The sequence below is a fragment of the Microcaecilia unicolor genome, chromosome 9, assembly GCF_901765095.1.
Source record: "Microcaecilia unicolor chromosome 9, aMicUni1.1, whole genome shotgun sequence".
In the NCBI taxonomy this organism is placed as follows: Eukaryota; Metazoa; Chordata; class Amphibia; order Gymnophiona; family Siphonopidae; genus Microcaecilia; species Microcaecilia unicolor.
The window spans coordinates 27,671,903-27,694,088 of record NC_044039.1 but is presented as its reverse complement, the minus strand read 5'-3'; the positions used below and the strand labels follow the sequence as shown (position 1 = coordinate 27,694,088).

Sequence of the window (22,186 nt, the reverse complement as noted above, 5' to 3'; positions counted from 1 at the left end):
GATATGTACATACTTTCAGGCCTGCTAAAAGCATACATAGTAACATACTGGATGACGGCAGAAAAAGACCTGCACGGTCCATCCAGTCTGCCCAACAAGATAAACTCATATGTGCATATATACCTTGTTACCATCTTAAAATTTTCCAGTACATGATTAAACTTATCCTTGGACAAGTTGGAAAGTCATGGGATAGGAGGTAGTGTTCTATTGAGGATTAAAAACTGGTTAAGAGAGAGAAAACAGAGAGTAGGATTAAATAGTCAGTATTCTCAATGGAGAAGGGTAGTTAGTGGGGTTCCCCAGGGGTCTGTGCTGGGACCGCTGCTTTTTAACATATTTATAAATGATCTGGATATGGGAATAACTAGTGAAGTAATTAAATTTGCAGATGACACGTGGAGGGGCATAATCGATCGGGGCACCCAAGTTTTCCTGAGGGCGTCCTCGCGAAGGGGCGGGGAAACCCGTATTATCAAAACAAGATGGGTGTCCATCTTTCGTTTTGATAATACGGTCGGGGACACCCAAATCTCAACATTTAGGTCGACCTTAGAAATGGTCGTCCCCGGTTTTCAGCGATAATGGAAACCGAGGACGCCCATCTCAGAAACGACCAAATCCAAGCCATTTGGTCATGGGAGAAGCCAGCATTTGTAGTGCACTGGTCCCCCTGACATGCCAGGACACCAACCGGGCACCCTAGTAGTAGTACTTCAGAAATTGCTCCCAGGTGCATATCTCCCTTACCTTGGGTGCTGAGCTCCCCAACCCCCCCCCCTAAAACCCACCCCCTCACAACTGTACAACACTACCATAGCCCTAAGGGGTGAAAGGGGGCACCTACATGTGGGTACAGTGGGTTTGTGGTGGGTTTTGAAGGGCTCACATTTACCACCACAAGTGTAACAGGTAGGGGGGGATGGGTCTGGGTCCGCCTGCCTGAAGTGCACTGCACCCACTAAAACTGCTCCAGGGACCTACATACTGCTGTCAGGGAGCTGGTTATGATATTTGAGGCTGACAAAAAATATTTTTAAAGTTGTTTTTTGAGGGTGGGAGGGGGTTAGTGACCACTGGGGGAGTAAGGGGAGGTCATCTCCGATTCCCTCTGGTGGTCATCTGGTCAGTTCGGGCACCTTTTTGAGGCTTGGTCGCAAGAAAAAATGGACCAAGTAAAGTCGGCCAAGTGCTCGTCAGGGATGCCCTTCTTTTTTCCATTATCGGCCGAGGACGCCCATGTGTTAAGCATGCCCCAATCCCGCCTTCGCTATGCTTCCGACACGCCCCCGTGAACTTTGGTCATCCCTGCAACGGAAAGCAGTTGAGGATGCCCAAAATCGACTTTCAATTATGCCGATTTGGGCGACCCTGGGCGAAGGACGCCCATCTTCCGATAATAAGCCTGAAAGTCATTTAAAGTTGTTAAATCACAAGAGGATTGTAAAAAATTGCAAGAGGACCTTATGAGACTGGGCATGCAAATAGCAGATAACGTTTAATGTGAGCAAGTGCAAAGTGATGTATGTGGGAAACTGGAACCCAAACTACAGCTATGTGATGCAAGATTCCACGTTAGGAGTCACCCACCAGGAAGAGGATCTAGGTGTCATTGTTGATGGACACATTTAAACCTTCTGCTCGGTGTGCAGTAGTGGCAAAGAAAGCAAATAGAATGTTAGGTATGATCAAGAAAGGAATGGAAAACAAAAATGAGGAAGTTATAAGTTATAATGCCCTTGCAATTCTGGTCACCGCATCTAAGGGTGACGAAAATGATAAAGTGGATGGGACGACTTCCTTATGAGGAAAGCCTAAAGCAGCTAGGGCTCTCAGCTTGGAGAAAAGAAGGCTGAGGGGAGATATGATAGAGCCTATAAAATAATAAGTGGAGTGGAATGGGTAGACATGAATCCCTTGTTTACTTTTCCAAAAATACTAGGACTAGGGGGCAAGCAATGATGCAACAAAGTAGTAAATTTAAAACAAACTGAAAACAGTATTTCTTCACTCAACATGTAATTAAACTCTGGAATTCATTGCCAGAGAATGTGGTAAAAGCGGTTAGTTCAGCGGGGTTTAAAAAAGGTTTGGATATCTTCCTAAAAGAAAGCCATTATTAAGATGGACTTAGGAAAATTCAGTGTTTATTTCTAGGATAAGCAGCATAAAATGTATTGCACTGTGCTGGGATCTTGCCAGGTACTTGTGACCTGGATTGGCCACTGTTGGAAACAAGATACTGGGCTTGATGGACCTTTAGTCTGTCCCACTATTGCACAGCTTATGTTCTTATATGGCATAGGTGAGCCTCCTTTAACGAGAACAATACCTTCAATGTAACTGACAGAAATATTCAAGTTTTTGAATAATGGAAATGTTCTGCTGCAAAGTTTGTATTAGACTAGAAAACGGAAATGTTGGCACCAGCCAGGTCCGACTAAGAGATATTTGGTCCCTATGAATAAAGACTTTACCTCTCTTCTAGCTGCAGGTTGTGCAGCTCCTCCATCTTCTATGTTGAACATTATTCAGCCTGTGGTGCTCCCTAAAGAAGTTCCATTACTTGAAGCTAGACCTTCACAAATATCATTATTAGATTTATGGAAGGTACTGAAGAGGACAGTATCAATGATCCAGGGTCCAGTACAGCAACTTTTTAATTTCACTCCAGAGTGTGGTCTCTAAAGTAGATGACTTGGACAAAACAAATGTCCTCTTTAGATGTTTCCTTTAAAAAAAAGTATAATCCTAAGACTGGTGCTCTACAGCAGGTTGCAGGTTGGGTCTATCAGTATAAAAGATAGTCTTCTTCCTACATAAGCAACTTGAGATGGTGGAAAAATCAGTTGAAATCATCTGAGATTCTTACATTTTATGGTTTGCCCATTATTATTTGCAGAGATCCTACTGAGGAAATAATGCTGACTCTTTGTTAATTACTAAATGTTATTATATGCCACAAGGTGTTGGAAAGTCAGCAGGAAGGTGCTAGGGTTGATGTTATGGAAAATGTAACCACTTTTTTAGAGAATTCCCAGGATTATATTATTCAATGCTCTTCTCTTCTGGCTTCCTTTGCCTCCGAGGCAGATAAAGTTATGACATTGAAGGCTTATTTTAGGAACAAAGGTTTCCTTTTTTCTGACTGGCATGCAAATGTTATTATCCTTCTTATAAGATTATCTCTTAGTGTCCTGGAATGTATATGGCATAATAACCTAACAATAGCATAAGTTTCACCCAAGTATAAAGAAGGGAGTCTGGCAAAGCTGAACACCTGCGTCAAGGCTCAAATGCATCTTTGGTGGTCTTCCACTGCCCACACACCTGGCAACCATATCTTCAGAGCAGGCCAAACCCTCCCTCCTTTCTTGGCATGCCCAGATCTGCAAAGTTTTATGTTCAGTTGCAGATTCCTTCTGTAAGTTTTGCTTGGGAGGCCCGAAGTTTGAACTTAGCCACTGCTGCATAGGCTTCTACCCATTACTTTACCCTCCTCCACTAAGAAGTTGTTGGGCTGAACAGAGATGCGTTAAATTACAGAAGATCAGAACTTCAAATCCCATCTAGTTTGTCCTTTCTCTCTTTATTTTGATGGTACAAAAACATTACAATCTTTTTACTATGACTTTTGTACAACTGTGGCTCCTCTGTGGTATCTCGTGTTTTCTTGAATTTTTCAGCCAGCGTCCCTTGCTGACTGAATACTTTGGGGGGGAAAAAAGCTTCTATGAAGACTGATCTTTCCAGGGCTGCCCCAATCACAGCAGGGGTCGACCGGATAGCTGCAGTTGACCTACTCCCAAGAAAGCCCAAGATCAGAACCTCTGCATGGCAACTGAGCCCCTCACCATCTCCTGCACTCCAACAGCATGGCCAAGCCACGCGGCTAAGGAGAACAGAATAAACTGTTTTGGGGAATAACATTTATCATAAAATTCTAAGTGCATTTACCCTTGCCTAAGACATGATAAGAAAAACTTGTGGCATGAACAGCTTATGTCTGTGTGATGTTAACTGGATGAGCTATTTATGGCTGTTATCTGCCAACATGTTTCTACGTTTCTCTGAGTCTCAGTGGAATCCTGACATGCCCCCTTGTGATCTGAACGTACTTCTGATGGACTTCATGGGAAAACATCTAAAAGTTGGTTTTGAAAATACCAATTTGGACGCTTTTGTGAGAAACACATCCAAATGAGGATTTATGCCACTTTTGGGACGTTTTTCTCTTTTGAGAACAAGCCCCTTAGCCTACTTACCAAACTGTGGGGTCAATGCATAAAGCTGCATGTTACAGCCTTGTGCCAATGGCTAAGCGAACTGCTTCTAATGCAAACTTAAGTAGAAAGTTTTGCTCGGCATTGCACTGAGCTAATCATATACTGTTTGGCAGCACCTCATCGCCACCATATGCACTGACTTGTGAAAGTACCAGAAGGTTCGATACTGTCACCCATTCTGTTCAATATCTACCTCAAGCCACTAGCCAAGGCAATTCGGTCAATGGACACTTGGTTCTACATCTATGCGGATGATGTGCAGCTACTCATACCCACTGAACCTGACTTACCCACAAGCCCTGAATACACTGACTGTCTAACATCAATTCAAGAATGGACTAAAAACAACAAACTTTGCCTGAACACCTATTTTAAGAGAAATTCACTAGCTACCAGCAAAAGCTTGACTGGACTTTAAAGTGGCTTGTTTAGTTTATAAGATCTTTATAAAAACTTTACAGGGAGTTGCCCAGTTTCTCATAGTCAGTTATTAACTTATCTTTCGGGTAGGATGATGGCTCATTCTACCTCTTTTTTTAAGAGTAGGTTTCCCCTCTGTTAACAATATAAACGAATCCATAAAAGTTCATTTGCATATCAGTCTTGTAAAATTTGGAATATTATCCCTGTTTCCATTTGTATAGTTCCTACCTATTTAATGTTTAGAAAGGCTTTGTAATCGTATCTGTTTGACAAATATTATGGTTCTATCAGTATTTTTTTATGTAACTCTTTGATTCAAGCAGGATATAAGCAATGGAATGGAAAGTCTTAACACTAATGGAAACTACTCCACATTCAATCCTGGGGCAATGCCACAGTATGAAAAGCACAAGCAGCAAAGACAGGCCATCTAATCCAGAACTGAATAATGTATTAACTATTCCTGCAGAACAGTCTGCGTCTAAAAACAATATTACTGATGCCAGATGTGACTGCTGTCTAGTCCAACATCTGTCTTATATCTAGCACTCAATATACCGGTCTGAAATTCTACTTTGGGGCTTCCCAAACCTGTCCAGGCAACACCCCCTCCTCACTGCCCCCCCTCCCCATCAGTTGGGTTTTCACAATAACCATAATGAATATACATGTGATAAATTCAGACACACTGATGACGACCCAGTATATAATATTTAATCTCATGCATTTTTATTGTTGATATTCTGAAAACTTGACTGGCTATAGAGTCACAATGAAGTGTCTAGGAAACCCTCTGCTAGATTTTAAAAAAAAAAAAAAAACAACATTCAGGACAGATTATATAACCCCCAAATTCCAGAAATACCCAACCTTCAACAAGGACACATGCATATTTCATTAATATCATCACTCTTTTCGTTAGCTATATGTACCAGAACACAGTACCCCCCCCCCCCCCAAACTGATAAACATATAGATTTTGTATGTTACTATATTTAGTTACAAGAAATATGTTCACAGGATTGTCAAAGAAGAAAAATATATTCATGAAATTAAAACAAACCGCCAAGAATGCAAATAATGAAACTAGAACAGTTTTTTTTAGGAAAATATCTATATATATAAAAGGCACTTTGAAGCCTCAAGCCGGAAACTTGAGGCGCCCGAGATATCCGGTTTGGCCTGCAGGCTCCAGTCACTGTAGCTCCGCCCTCGCGTCAAAACGCGATGATGTTGAGGGCGGGGCGGCCCTTGCGTCAAAACGCGATGACGTTGAGGGAGGGGCGGCCCTCGCAAGCACGTCACTGAGGGACCAAGGGAGGAAGAGGAGAGGTGTGCAACTCGGAACGGAGGCACGGAGGGGGTGTCTGCAACTCGGGAGGGAGGACGGGGGGGGGGGGGGGGATTACCCTGCTAGCGCCAGTTTCATTTTTTCCAGAAACGGGTATTTCTTACTAGTCTCCTACTAATTCCATGGCTGCCTGCAGGTCTCAAGTCGATTAAAGGGTAAAGGGTCATGGATTTGATATCCCGCTTGTTAGTGGTACAACTGAAGCTATTTACATATATTATTACATCAACCCTAGGGACTCCAGAAATTCAGAGAGCTAACTGAAAATTCCCTAGTAAAGCAAAGAGCCTGTACTCACCCAGTTTCTCTCAGTGAGCTCAGCTGGAAACACTTCAGTTTTTCTAAGGCATGAAGTGCAAGCCACACACGAGCTTAAATTCAAACACAGAGATCAAGTGGGATTTCTGCTGAATTCAACAGAAGTAAGTTTTGAGAGCAAAGGTGTTAATGATGCTTACATAATGCCAAAGAAAAACTGCATATGCCTGAGCCATCAGCAACTATCAAAAACATTGCAGATGTACGACTGCCAGTTCAACAAGTACCAGCTGCACACTTTAAATATACCCTCTATGAACATTTCCTGCACACCAAGCAGCAAAACTGGCTGAACCTATGCTTTTCTGTGTTCAGGATAAAAATCAAGTCTAATTTAATAACAGCCTGCTTCTCCTAAAAGCTTAAAAGCAGGGAATAACTATAATAAGGCAGGAAAGACGACAAAGCAACAACAAAAAAAACTGCACCAAGCCAAACCAGCTCCAACCAATTCAGAATGCTGCAGTCACACCTTTCCTGCAAAAGCTACACTGGCTACCAGTACCTACAGGGCTAAATTTAGAACTCTTATGTTTGATTTTCAAGGTCCTCAGACAAAATTAGCCAGAATACTTAAAGTTAGCCCTTTGTACACCTTTAAGAAGGATCATCACTATTTGTACCCTCGTCAAAAGAAATTGTACGACGTGATACCCACCAGCGAGCCTTCTCAGAAGTAGCCCCTACGCTCTGGAATTTACTCACGAAGGAGCTACGTATAACTCGAGACTACCTCTACTTCAGGATGCAAGTGAAAGCCTGGCTCTTCTCCCAAGCCTTTAACACATAGGGTGATAGACTACACACTCAATTCTGCACTTGGCCTAGCTTGAAACACACACTGTAACTTGGATCGGTTCCTTATCTCTTGCTTAACTATACAATGAACTTGCCTTGAGTTTAACTAACCATCAAATTAGCCCAACTGACTCTGTACCACGCATCTTGCTCGCATCATATATCTGCTCTTGGTCCCTCAGCTATACTGTAAGCCGTATTGTAGAAAACCTTTAGCATCATATCTATGTTAGTTGAATGTTCTAATGAATGCTTATTAGGTGTATAATTAGAATTATGCTAACATTGTATTATAACTCTGGTATTTGAATTCCAGTGCTGTTAAATGTGTATATTTTTGATACTGTTTCACATTAGTTCTATTATTAGGTTTCAATTTACTGTTTTCAAGTTTACCTCATTTATTGTATTTATGTTTATTCTTGGTTATTTTACTATTGTTATGCTGTTAACATTATAAGTTTTATGTTAAACTGTACCTACTGTACACTACCTTGGGTGAATCTCTTCATAAAGGTGGTTAATAAATCACAATAAATAAATAAGAGACAAGAGGAAAGCACAAAACAAACAATTTGTGACAATGTGTCACAGTGTATCACAGTGTAAATACAAAGGTAAAATTATGTATCATACCTGATAATTTTCTTTCCATTAATCATAGCTGATCAATCCATAGACTGGTGGGTTGTGTCCATCTACCAGCAGGTGGAGATAGAGAGCAAACTTTTGCCTCCCTATATGTGGTCATGTGCTGCCGGAAACTCCTCAGTATGTCGATATCAAAGCTCCATCCGCAGGACTCAGCATTTAGAGAATTACACCCACGAAGGGACACTCTGCCCAGCTCACCACCGCCGAAACGGGGGAGGGGAATTAACCCAGCTCATCCCCACACAAGTGGGGGAGGGGAATCTGTCCAGCTCATCCCCGCGGAGCGGGGGAGGGACACCACACCCGCCGATGCGGGGGGATCTGGCTTATCCTGCAACCGCAACCGCGGGAGGAGCTGACTGACCCTAACACCGCCGAAGCGGGAGGGGTACAAAGCTGCCCTACAGCCGCACGAAGCGGGAGGGAGTGCCGGCAGAATTTAAATCTCAATCCAGCCCCGTAAAACGGAGGGGAGAGGAATGCAGCAGCTCACTGTAACACAAACTCGTCTCAACTCTTGAAGAATCCAAGTGAAAGAAGAACTTGAACACGAAGTCCTCCTGAAGTAACTGAAGGCTAAACTTGAACCTAAAATTCAACCAGAATATAAACAGTACAGATATCTGGGAGGGGCTATGGATTGATCAGCTATGATTAATGGAAAGAAAATTATCAGGTATGATACATAATTTTACCTTCCATATCATCAAGCTGATCAATCCATAGACTGGTGGGATGTACCGAAGCAGTACTCACCCAGGGCGGGACATAGAAATCCCTGACCGCAACACTGAAGCTCCAAACCGGGCCTCCGCCCGAGCAGCCACAGTCAAGCGGTAATGCCTGGCAAAGGTATGGGCCTTCCCCGCGGCCACCTAAGCCGCTGCAATGGCTTCCTTGCCCATCTTGCCACTGTAGGCTTAGAATCCTGCAGACCCTTACGAGGACCTGTAAACAGGACAAACAGATGATCCGATTTCCGGAAATCATTGGTCACTTCCAAGTATCTGATGACGACTCGTCTCACATCCAGAAATTGAGAGCAGAGTATTCCTCTGGGTAGACCTCCCTACGAAAGGAAGGGAGACAGAGCTGCTGAATCACATGGAAGCGAAAAACAATCTTGGGCAGGAAGGAAGGCACTGTGCGAATAGTCACTCCTGCCTCAGTGAACTGCAGAAAAAGCTCTCGACATGAGAGTGCCTGGAGCTCGGAAACTCTTCTGGCTGAAGTGGTAGCCACCAAAAAGACTGCTTTCAACGTCAGGTCTTTCAGAGATGCCCTCGACAAGGGTTCAAAAGGCGGCTTCTGCAATGCTCTTAGCACCAGGTTGAGATTCCACGCAGGCACCACTGAGTGCAGAGGAGGGCGCAGGTGATTAACTCCCTTGAGAAAGCGCACCACATCTGGCTGCGAAGCCAGGGAAGCACCCTTCAGGCGGCCCCTGAAGCAAGCCAGAGCCGCTACCTGAACTTTCAGGGAACTGAGCGACAGGCCTTTGTCCAGACCTTCTTGCAGGAACGCCAACACTGAAGAAATTGGAGCAGTGAAGGGAGAAAGTGAGCCTGCTTCACACCACGCTGCAAAGATACGCCAAACCCTGGCGTAAGCAGTAGAAGTAGAGCGCTTCCTCGCTCTCAGCATAGTGGCGATGACCTTGTCTGAGAAGCCCTTCTTTCTCAGACGCTGCCGCTCAATAGCCAGGCCGGAAGACCAAAGGGGGAGGGATCCTCCATCACCACGGGACCCTGATGTAACAGGCCCTGCTCCACTGGCAGCCGCAGAGGATCGCCGACTGAGAGCCTGATCAAGTCCGCATACCAGGGACGTCTGGGCCAATCCGGACCCACCAGGATTACCCTGCCGGGATGCTTTGCCACCCGGTCTAGCACCCTGCCCCACATGGGCCAGGGCGGGAACACATAGAGAAGCTCTTGTGTCGGCCACCGTTGGAGAAGAGCATCTACTCCCAGGGATCGAGGGTCCCGTCCTCTGCTGAAAAAGCGCGGCACTTGGCAATTGGCCGATGACGCCATAAGATCTAGGCTCGGCTGGCCCCAGCGCTTCGTGATGCCCAAGAACGCCTGAGCAGATAGCTGCCACTCTCCGGGCTCCAAGGTATGGCGACTGAGAAAGTCCGCCTTGACATTCATGACTCCGGCAAAGTGGGCCGCTGACAGCTGTTCCAGGTTCGCTTCCGCCCACTGGCATAGATTCATGGCCTCCTTGGCTAGAGGGGCGCTCTTGGTACCTCCCTGGCGGTTGACATAGGCCACAGCCGTGGCATTGTCCGACAGGACCCGTACAGGCTTCAACACCAGTACCGGGATGAACTCCAACAACACCAACCGAATGGCTCTGAGTTCCAGGAGGATGATAGACCACTTGCCTCTGCAGGAGACCAGAGCCCCTGCACTGTCCTTCCCAAGCAGTGGGCTCCCCAGCCCATCAAAGAGGCGTCTGTCGTGACGACAATCCACTCCGGGGTCACCAGAGGCATTCCTGCAGACAACTTGTCTGTCTGCGTCCACCAGCTCAGCGCCTTGCGCACTGCTGGGTCCAAGAGAAGGCGCACAGCATAATCCTCCGACATCGGAGTCCAGCGCAGCAGCAGAGATTGTTGTAGTGGTCTCATATGAGCCCTGGCCCAGGCCACTACTTCCATCGTGGCCGTCATAGAGCCCAACAGCTGCACGTAGTCCCAAGCCCGAATAGGAGAGGCTACTAGGAACTAGTCCACCTGAGCCTGAAACTCGACAATCCGATTGTCTGGCAGGAACACTCTGCCCACTTGGGTGTCGAATCGAACTCCCAGATACTCCAGGGACTGAGTCGGGCGCAGCTGGCTTTACTCCCAGTTGATGATCCACCCCAGGGAGCTCAAAAGAGCAACCACCCGGTTCACAGCTTTGCCGCACTCTGCATAAGAGGGGGCTTGGATCAACCAGTCGTCCAGATAAGGATGGACTTGAACTCCTTCCTTCCTCAGGAAGGCCGCGAAGACCACCATTACTTTGGAGAAGGTCCGCGGAGCAGTAGCCAACCCGAACGGGAGGGCTCTGAACTGGAAGTGTCGGCCCATTACTGCAAAACGCAGAAAGCGTTGATGAGGAGGCCAGATGGGAATATGCAAGTACGCTTCCTTGATGTCCAAGGATGCCAGGAACTCTCCTGCCTTCACTGCCGCTATAACAGAGCGGAGGGTCTCCATGCGAAAGTGCCGAACTTTCAAGGCCCAATTGACCCCTTTGAGGTCGAGGATAGGCCGTACAGAACCTCCTTTCTTTGGTATCACAAAGAAAAAGGAGTAACATCCCTTGCCAAGCTGATTTTCTGGCACCGGAACGACCGCCCCCAGGCGGATCAGATTGTTCAAGGTCTGCTGCACTACCACAGCTTTGACCGGAGACTTGCAGGGAGAGAGTACAAACCCGTCTTTTAAGGGTCGGCAGAACTCTAGCTTGTAGCCGTCTCTGATGACTTCCAGCGCCCAAGCGTCTGAAGTTATTGTGGTCCACTCGCCCAGAAACGAGGACAGCCGTCCTCCAATCAGCACTGGGGCGTGGACCAAGGCCCCGTCATTGGGTCCGAGACCCTGGGGGAGGACCGGAGGGAGCACCTCCGGGACGGCGGTCTCTGCGAAAGGAATGCTGCTTGGGGGAGAAGTTCCTCTTGAAGGAAGAGGGGGCAGAAGAGCCCGACCTGCCCGGGCGGTACCGACGGGCTTCCTGAAACCGTCCTCTGGAGGTACCGGGGCGAGTACTAGCCCGAGCCCTGACCTCTGGTAACTTCTTGCCCTTAGACGTGCCGAGATCGGTCACGATTTTGTCCAGCTCGACCCCAAAGAGCAGCTTGCCTTTAAAAGGCAATCTAGCCAGGCGGGATTATAGGCGTGGTCAGCAGACCAATGCTTCAGCCAAAGCCACCGCCGCGCAGAGATTGTCTGAGCCATGCCCTTAGCTGAGGCCCTCAAGACATCATACAGCAAGTCTGCCAAATAGGCTAAGCCCGATTCCAGGGCCGGCCAATCAGCCCTCAAGGAATGATCCGAGGGGGAAGCCCGCTGCACCATAGTCAGGCACGCCCTGGCCACATAGGAGCCGCAAACTGAGGCCTGCAAACTTAAAGCAGCCGCCTCAAAGGACGACCTTAAGGCCGCCTCCAATCTTCTGTCTTGGGCATCCTTTAGGGCCGTGCCACCTTCCACCGGCAATGCCATTTTCTTAGTCACCGCAGTGATTAAAGAATCCACTGTAGGCCACAGATAGGCCTCACGTTCACTTTCAGGCAAAGGATAGAGGCGGGACATAGCCCTAGCCACTTTAAGGCTCGCTTCCGGGACATCCCATTGAGCCGAAATTAAGGTGTGCATGGCGTCATGCACGTGGAAGGTTCTAGGCGGGCGCTTCGTCCCCAGCATAATGGCAGAGCCAACAGGGGCTGAGGGAGAGACGTCCTCCGGAGAGGAAATCTTCAAAATGCCCACGGCCTGCACTAACAGGTTGGGCAAATCCTCTGAGCTAAAGAGCCGCGCTGCAGAGGGGTCATCCGCTCCATCCGAGCGGGGATCCGTCTCCTCCAAGGAATCCGCAAAGGACCGTTGGGAGAACTCAGATACGCTGCCCTCATCTACATCGGAGGAGACAAAGTCCTCCAAGGCCTGGGAATCAACCCGAGGGTGTTTACCTCCGGGGGCCTCAACCTCTTTACCAGACGAGGGAGCAGGGGCAGCGTTTTGCATAAGGAAGGCCTGATGCAGCAGCAAAACAAACTCGGGGGAGAAACCCCCCAGACTGTGCACTTCCGCAGCCTGGGCTACAGCCCTAGACGCACCCTCAACCGGCGCTCGCAAGAGCGGGGGAGATACATGCTGCGCATCCAAGATGGCGTCCAGCGCAACACTCCGCGAAGGAGCTGCGCGGGAAGAACGGCGCTTAACTTTAGCCGCTTTTGTGCCGTCGCCCAAATTAAGGGCGTTCATGGCATTAATGTCTCCTACCTCAAGGGCGGCCCAAGAAGAAGCCGTCCGAGCCGCGTGGCCGGCCAAGATGGCGGAGGCGAGCAGCGAGGGATGGGCGTTTATGGCGGGAAAAACCGCCACACCTGAGGAAGGACCGGGACACTCATCGGTCACGAAACTGTCACCCAACAAGGGCGAATCAGACTTCAAGACCCCCGCATCCCCTCTAGAAGCGCCCAAGCGATCCGGGGAGCGACTCTTTGCGCCCTCGCCCTCCAACGCCATAGGCCACGTGGAGATCAATCGGGGAACCCCCTGCCCGCTATAAAAAGGTAAAAATTACCTGCTTTCCGCTCCGAGCTGTAACGACCTGGTGTCCCAGTGAGTAGCTGCAATAAACGTTTAAATAAACGTCGAAATAAACGCCTTTAAGGACGTTCAAAAAAAAATTTTTTTTTTTTTTTTTTCAAACGGAGCCAGCGGGAGGGGGGAGAAAAGGAGGGACCTGGCGCCACCAGGTTTGCACTTGCTCAAGAAGAGCCCTCAACCCCAGGCACTCAACAAAACCTAAAAATTAGGCTTGGAGGCCTAGCCAGAGCTGCTGCTGTGTGTGACCACCACCTGCTGAGATAGAGAACATACTGAGGAGTTTCCGGCAGCACATGACCACATTTAGGGAGGCAAAAGCTTTGCTCTCTATCTCCACCTGCTGGTAGATGGACACAACCCACCAGTCTATGGATTGATCAGCTTGATGATATGGAACTATTCATTTCCTCTTCCTCCATCTGCAGACTTAGGCTCGTTTTTGTGGAGGATTTCAGAGGGAGAGACATGGAAAAGTGTGTTTCAATAAAGTACCAGGGCAGTAATTCAATACAAAGAACACAGCCCCTCACAAAACCTTCAAAAAAATATCCTTATTTTAGAAAGTGTACACATTTCATTCCTTTTCATATTTAATCTGCTTTTCCAACTAATGCTCAAGGCTTTTTACAGCATTTTTAGAATTCAAGTGTTGCAGGAATTAATACATGAATTTGTGATGCTTCAGGAGTCAGACAGCACACACCAGAATGAGAGAGTAATCTTCTTTATTTGCCAGCAAACAAAGCAAGACATCAGTTCTAGCTCTCTTCTCCTCTGTCTCAGCTCTCTTCTTATGCTGTCTTCTCCTTCTTCTGTCTGTTCCTTCTGTCCTTCTCTTTCTTCTGAGCTCCTTCTGAGTTCTTTCTGACGTAAACTGCTTCTGCTCCTACTTAAATAGGGTCCTAAGCCCTCCTCCTAGCCTAGCCCCCTTTACTCCCAATTGGTTAAGGAATTAGATTGGCTACCTTGCCTCAACCAATCATTACTTTTGAAATATCAGTTACATAGGTTCCAGACATCCTAAACTGACCTCTGACCTGGGGCCCCTTAAGCCAGACATTTGGTCTCCAGTCTCTTACATGTTATTATGATTGATTTCTCATATTCCTAGTACTAACTGCTAACTAAACTCTGGCATTCATTAAAGGGGTCAAAAGCCAATCTTACTTAATGGCATACATATCAGGTTATTACTTCCAGGAGGCCAGTCCTACACTTAGCTATAATTAATCAAGGAGAAGAGAGCTGACTAGTTCTGACCTTTTTCACCTATCAGCTCCATACACAGAACTAGCTAAGACCGCAGAAAACTCAAAACACATGTTGGCCCCCCCTTCACTGCAATCCTTGCTTAGAAAATACAGCAGAGAGTAACATTAGATTTAAAAAGGTATTCTACATTTAACTACACAGAATACACATATTCTAAATAAGCATAATCAGTATTCCTTATAAGATATATCTAAACATCAGGAATATCTAGAATTATTTAGAATCTAACTAGCATTAAACTAATTCTTTTAAAACTACGGCATGTCTGGCTCATGCTTTGTTCATTCATAATAGTTTACAGCTGTGCCAGCTAGCATTGGCAATTCACAAGGGACAGAGTTTCATTTCTCACTGACCTTTCCTAACCTTAGCTCGGCCAAGACTTTCAAATAATATGAACCATCTGGCATTCCTTTGCTCTGCTTGCAAGGTAAAAAGCTGATTTTGAAATAGGAATTCAAACACCACTTTTAAACCCCAGATTTTAACAGACTTAACACTTAATATGATTTCTTATATATAATTATTTCCATGGCTGCCTCACAAGTATAAAAAGTTCCAGAATTTCTTCAAAAAGGCAGTAAAAAAAAAATCCTAAGAAATAAAATAAAAATACACCTAACAGGTTACAAGGTATACCCATGAAGGAAGTGAGATTTAAACCTTGTTTTCATTGATTCACAGCTCACTGCTCCAACCACTGGGTTACACTTCCTCAACAATAATTTTAGATTTCTAAAGGCCCTCCCAATTTTGGCTCAAGAAAAAGGTTATGATGGACCTGCTCAAAGATATGTTTAATAGATCCCTAGAAATAGGAGAGGTTCCATGGCATCAGAGAAGGGCAGATGTTGCCCCTCTTTATAAAAGTGGCAACACAGTTGGAAACTATGGGGGTCTTTTACTAAGCCTCGGTAGCATTTCTAGCTTGCAGTAGAAATCAGCTGCTGGTAAACGCTGAGATGACTATAGGAATATAATGGGCGTCTCGGCATTTACCACCAGCTGATTTCTACCACGAGCTAAAAATGTGACCGTGGATTAGTAAAGGCTCTCTATAAAAAGGTAAGTCTCAGCTTGGTGGTGTGAAAGACAACGCTATAGTGAAATCTCTACAATTCAGTGGGTTGCAGTATCCGAGGCATAGTTTGTCAGATGTCGATTCGATTGATTTTTGACAGCATGCACTTGATATGGTCTATCGGGCTTTCAGCAAAGCCTTTGATGCAGCCCTTCACAGGAGGCTCATCATGAATTAACTGAGAGGCATGGGGGGTGGGGTCCTATGGTGTAAACTGGATTAAAAATTAATTCACTGACAGAAAGAAGAGGTAAATGGAATCCATTTGGGAGAATGAACAGTGAGCAGCAGGGGTGCCTGAAAGATCTGGCCTGAAGCAGATTCTGATCAATACCTTCATGAGCGATAATGACCAAACAGTTTCAAGAGAAAGCTTGCCTTTCTGTGGATGACACGAAGATCCGCAACGGAGTGAAAGCCCTGGAGGGAGTAGACAACAAGGAAAGTGATCTACAAAAATTATAAGGCTGGTCAAATGCTTGACAATTAAGCTTCATTTTGAAAAAGTGCAAAGTGATCAACAACGCATACCAATAAGAGCAACAACTATAAATGTAATACATCGCAACCTTATCCATTGTCAACAATGTGTTTTACATCTGCTTGTTGAAACTCGATTACGTTATTTCCTATGACATCTCCACCTTCCTATTACCAACACTGATTTCTACTTATATTTACCTGCTTAGTTTCGATTATGCTATTCTCTATGTAACAATAACTGTTATCTCCTAATCTGCTATCTACCAATAACGACACATTGTAAGCCACATTGAGCCTGCAAAGAGGTGGGAAAATGTGGGATACAAATGCAATAAATAAATAAATCTGAGGTGCAGAAATCCAAAAGGTGTATGAGATAGGAGAGAAGCTGATGTGCACAAACCAGGAAAGAGACCTCATGGTGACAAGGTGATAAATTGGTGGCCAAAGCCAGAAGGGTGTTAAGCTGCATAATGTGAAGTTACTTACATGTAGCAGGTGTTCTCCGAGGAGGGCAAGCTAATTATGCACTGGACCTCTCTGGGTCCTTTTCTGCATGTGTAAACAGAGGCCACAGGAATGAGAACCGTGGTCTAGGCCCACCAGCTATGGGGATCAGTCCAAGAGAGGACCCTATTACACTAGGAGCAGTGCTTGAGGGCACTGGGAGCCTTCTGGGACATGAAGGGGAAACCAGCTGACGCAAAATCAAATGGCTCACTGGTGAGGGAGGAAAGAAAGGCCATTAAACTCCGAAAAAGGTCGATGCAATCCGGCTGGAGCTCAGGCCTAAAAGGGCCCTGGAGCCAAAAAAAAAGAAAGAAAACTTAAACCTAGGATAAAAAGAACTAGGGACACTAGAGGAATCAAAAAAAAAAAAAAAAAAAAAAAAAAAAGAACAAGAAGGAACAGTGAGGAAAAAAAGGCACAGGGAAGGCCCCCAAAAAAGGAAAAGTTTGACATGCTGAAAAGAGAGACCACAAATGCAACCCTTCTGCTCCACGGAAAACTGAAGGCTGTTGGTCCCGTACTCGCATGTCGGGTGGGAAGGCACCAGCACATGATTGGTGGGAGGCTGTCAAAGGCCTCTTCAAGAGCATCCACACCTGGCTCCGTCAGATGATGCCACCCAGTTGTGAGACTATTATGGCCTGCTTTTCCTTGAAGAAGTAGCACTTTTTAGCCAGCCATTGAGGCTTTCCTTTTTCAACTACGTTGATAACATTCAATTTTTAATCATTATGGATCAATTCAGGAAGAACAACTCTTCCCTCTCCTCCAAACTTGATAGTATTGCAAACAGGCTTGGTGAGAATGATTTAAAACTCAATCCCAACTGCCACAAAAATCAATTCACTCCCACCATTCTGGGAACCCTGATTCCGCTCAAGGACTTCCTCAAATTCCTTGGCATTATCCTCAATAGCCATTTAACATTCATTGCTCAAATATGTAAACTCATGACAAAAAAATCCTTTTTTTCAACCTGAAACAATTTGGTGCTGCCTGACCCCGTTTGACTCTCCAGTTCCTAATACATTCTTTGGTGCCATAAAGAGCTACAATAGTAAAAATGCAATATCAGGCCTCTCATTCATGCAATCAGATGACTTTAGCTTATTCAGAATACATCAGTCACTCCCTTCCTGACAAATGAACAGTGGTTGCCTGCTGCTTATCATATGGATACTTGGAATGCCCTCCCGCAGGAGGTGGTGGAAATGAAAACGGTAACGGAATTCAAACATGCGTGGGATAAACATAAAGCAATCCTGTTCAGAAGGAATGGATCCTCAGGAGCTTAGCTGAGATTGGGTGGCAGAGCCGGTGGTGGGAGGTGGGCTGGTGGTTGGGAGGCGGGGACAGTGCTGGGCAGACTTATACGGTCTGTGCCAAAGCCGGTGGTGGGAGGCGGGGATAGTGCTGGGCAGACTTATACGGTCTGTGCCCTGAAGACAGGTACAAATCAAGGTAGGGTATACACAAAAAGTAGCACACATGAATTTATCTTGTTGGGCAGACTGGATGGACCGTGCAGGTCTTTTTCTGCCATCATCTACTATGTTACTATATTCCTTTCCAAATTCTCAGTATAGTTCATTAGTCCTGTTATGCTGCTGGTCCTCCTGTCTCTTAATTCTTTAGGTCCCTTCATGCGCCCTCTGTTCCACTCAACACAATCTAGTGGTCAATGTTCCCTCTAATATGTGCGGGAGTCTTCCTCCTACATTCCTGTCAGCGGTGGTGCTGTTTCAATATCACATTTTCAATAGCAAGGGACAGATACGTTCTGAAAACGTAATACTTTATCTCTAGTCAGGAAATCTAGACTGCCCCAACTTGACATTTCGTCCTTTAGATTGTAAGCTCCTTTGAGCAGGGACTGTCCTTCTTTGTTAAACTGTACAGCGCTGTGTAACCCTAGTAGCGCTCTAGAAATGTTAAGTAGTAGTAGTAGTAGTAGTATTACATATAGCAGTGATTTAACCAGAGCTGAGATTGTGATGTCATAATGCCTCATTCCACCAATGCCTAAGAGCCAACCTCATCAGTGATGTCACAATGGCTTGATTGTCCTATATTTGTCTCACTCTTATCTATTAGATTGTAAGCTCCTTTGAGCAGGGACTGTCCTTCTTTGTTAAACTGTACAGCGCTGCCTAACCCTAGTAGTGCTTTAGAAATGTTAAGTAGTAGTAGTAGTAGTACTGGTAGCAATGCAGTTGGAGGATTCCTGCACAGCTTAGAGGGAACATGGCTACTGACTGTACCCTCTCACTGTCAACTACGTTCAAAATAAAACTTGCCGTATCTGTTTCTGCATGGCTGCCCCTACCTTAAGGAACAGCCTGCCCCTCTATATCCGTGCCGAGTCCTCATACAACAAATTTAAGAACAACTTGAAAACATATTATTTTGCTGCAGCCTTCCCACCTGACCAACTTCTGACTCGTTTTTCCACATTTCACTGTGTAATGTTCAACAAAGTTCGTATTTCTCCAACAGATTCTCCCCTCCACTTATCAAATGTCATAAACCAGATGCGATGTAGAAATAAATGACAAGCTTTCCTCCATTCCTTTGTCAGTCACCGGATATTCAATTGTCAGCTGTCACTGTGGAAGAGTTCCTGTTCTCTCTCGAAATGTCCCAATACGTCCATAGAAAACCCTGAAGTTTACCTTCCACCTTTCAAAGACAAAAATACTAGTCTAGGAACAAACCATAACATATCAGGATCAGAGGGAAAAACAAACAAACAAACAACATTCAAACATTGCAGGTATGCGATTCAGAATTTAAACAACACAGTTCCTTTAGGATGTGGTCCTCATGCATATGTTATATATAACAAAAGAGAAGGAACGAAGTACAAACTAAAGTCCAAACAAAAAAAACAGCACCACGGGCCTTTAAAAATGGAACACAGTTCTTTAATGAATGAGCCTTGACAAAAAGACCCGACACGGGCCGTGTTTCGGTGACTAGCACCTGCGTCAGGGGTCACAGTGATGACGTGGAAAACTTGGGGAATAACTCGAATATATTCCTCTACAATATTCCTTACCCCACATCTCATGTAGTAAAAGCTACAAAGCACCAAGGCACTTTCACTTTCTGTATCCAAATGCATATGTTGACAGAATTATGCCATTTTTTTTAACCAGAAGTATGTGGATAAGGCAGAAAAATTGAAAGCTGTGCAAGTAGTTACCATCCATCTTCAATGGAGCTGGGCAGCTGTAGGTAGCAGCTAAGAAGATTAAAAAAAAAAAAAAAAAAAAAAAAAACATACTGACCTCTGACTGCATCTGTGCACCTGGCTGGAGGCTCTCAGGAACATTTAAAAGCTAGTTACAACAAAGGGTAGGGCTGTGCGCCCTTAGCAATATGAAGAAAAACATGTTTTCTACTGTACACGCCTACTTCCTGGAAGATATCTGGCCATTTGGATAGCTCAGGAATTTCTACAGAATACAGAAACATATTTTTGAAGTATTCATCAGGCTGTTGCTATACACCACAAAAAAAAAAAAAAAAAAGAAAATACTGCTTTTAGATTGAGGCCATGTGTCATTGGGTCAAAACTGATGCCGTAATGCACATCTCAAACCCATAAACCCAAATACTGGAGGAGTGGCCTAGTGGTTAGGGTGGTGGACTTTGGTCCTGGGGAACTGAGGAACTGAGTTCGATTCCCGGCACAGGCAGCTCCTTGTGACTCTGGGCAAGTCACTTAACCCTCCATTGCCCCATGTAAGCCGCATTGAGCCTGCCATGAGTGGGAAAGCACAAATGTAACAAAAATAAAATAGATACTATTGGAGATTCTACATGGAATGTTGCTACTATTGGAGATTCTACATGGAATGTTGCTATTCCACTAGCAACATTCCATGTAGAAGGCTGCGCAGGCTTCTGTTTCTGTGAGTCTGACGTCCTGCACGTATGTGCAGGACGTCAGACTCACAGAAGCAGAAGCCTGCGCGGCCACATTGGTGATCTGCAAGGGCCGACTTCTACATGGAATGTTGCTAGTGGAATAGCAACATTCCATGTAGAATCTCAAATAGTAGCAACAGTGGAGGAGTGGCCTAGTGGTTAGGGTGGTGGACTTTGGTCCTGGGGAACTGAGGAACTGAGGAACTGAGTTCAATTCCCACTTCAGGCACAGGCAGCTCCTTGTGAGTCTGGGCAAGTCACTTAACCCTCCATTGCCCGCCGCATTGAGTCTGCCATGAGTGGGAAAGCGCGAGGTAACAAATGTAACAAAAAAAAAAAATTAAAAAAAAATAGCTAAAAGCTGCCAGCTTGTGGGGGGGGGGGGGGGGAGAGAGGGGGAAATTACTACTGTAATATTGGAAAATACTCTGTTATTTATATGCCACTACAAGAGATGAGAAGAATTATGGCTGTCATCGGGGCTGTGGAGTTGATACACGAAACCTTCAACTCCGACTCCTCTATTTTTCTACTGTCCAACTCCAACTTCTACTGATATTAAATTTTTTGTTCTAAAACAAAAGTACTGGTAAATACAACTTATATTTGCCAGTACTTTAGATCCAGGACAAAGATACATACATATATGTACATAGAGAGAGAGAGAAAGAGAAAAAAATAACATTTACCATACATTATGGGTTTTTTTTTTATTTTGAAGCTGGAGTCGAAGTTAGTACATCTTTACCAACTCCGACGCCACCCAAAATTGCTTCTGACTCCACAACTCTAGTTCTCATGTTAGTCCACTTGGATTTTTGGAAACATATTGTAGGCGATACCTTTTTACTAGAATTCCTTAAATTTTCTTTGACAAGTGTTCCAGGAGAAACAATGCTGCTGAACTGGTTTAAACAGAAAAACGAGAAAACCAATGAATGCTCCCACAGAAAAGCACGAGCAGAACTCAAGAGTGGAAGAGGTAAAACGCCAGGATGATCCAAAGTAGTGGTGATAAAACAATTCCTTTATTAGTAGCTCGAATTTAGGTGCAAAAACACAGTTCCTAGACAGGGCGTTAAGTTTTGGACTGAATGCACTATAATGCAGAATTTTAATGCGCAGCAAGACCAAAACTAACACTGCATCAAAAAGGGGAGTTCCCACTATTTTTTTTTTTACTGCAAGGTTATGTGTTAAACATTCAGATTAACACACAGTACCTGCTATTTAGGAGGCAGTAAGTACCGTATTTTTCGGACTATAAGACGCACCGGACCATAAGACGCACCTAGGTTTTAGAGGAGGGAAATAGGAAAAAAAAATTTTCCTTTTTCCCTCCTCTAAAACCTAGGTGCTCCGGTGCGTCTTGTCCGAATCCCTCCCTCCAAGTTCGGGATCGCCGTCAGGGTTACCTCCTGCCCCCCCCCCCCCCCCGCCCTGTCACCACCTCTCCCCTTACTCACGCGATCTTCCCTATTGGTCTAGTGACGTCGGGGCAGGAAAGAGCCCCCTCTTTCCTGCCCAGCGCGCTGCTCTCCATCCTCCTGTATGCATTGCTGCCTGACGGTCTCGGCGAGATTCAAAATTGACGTCTCGGCGGCCATTTTGAATCTCGCCGAGACCGTCAGGCAGCAATGCATACAGGAGGATGGAGAGCAGCGCGCTGGGCAGGAAAGAGGGGGCTCTTTCCTGCCCCGACGTCACTAGACCACCAGGGAAGATCGCGTAAGGGGAAAAGTGGTGAC

The 22,186-nt window shown here is 45.5% G+C and overlaps 1 protein-coding gene across 4 annotated transcripts in view; it reads right to left on the bottom strand.

Moving 5' to 3' along the window:
• SLC41A2 (solute carrier family 41 member 2) overlaps positions 1 to 22,186 on the bottom strand; it is a 120,821-nt gene that overhangs the window by 94,642 nt on the left and 3,993 nt on the right. Inside the window, exon 1 of one of the 4 annotated variants that reach the window (XM_030215519.1) lies at positions 18,930 to 18,980. The exons of the other annotated variants lie outside the window; for them this stretch is intronic. The gene's annotated coding sequence lies outside the window, so the exon portion shown is untranslated. Of the gene's footprint in view, positions 1 to 18,929; positions 18,981 to 22,186 lie in introns of those variants that run through there. 4 annotated transcript variants of the gene reach the window in all.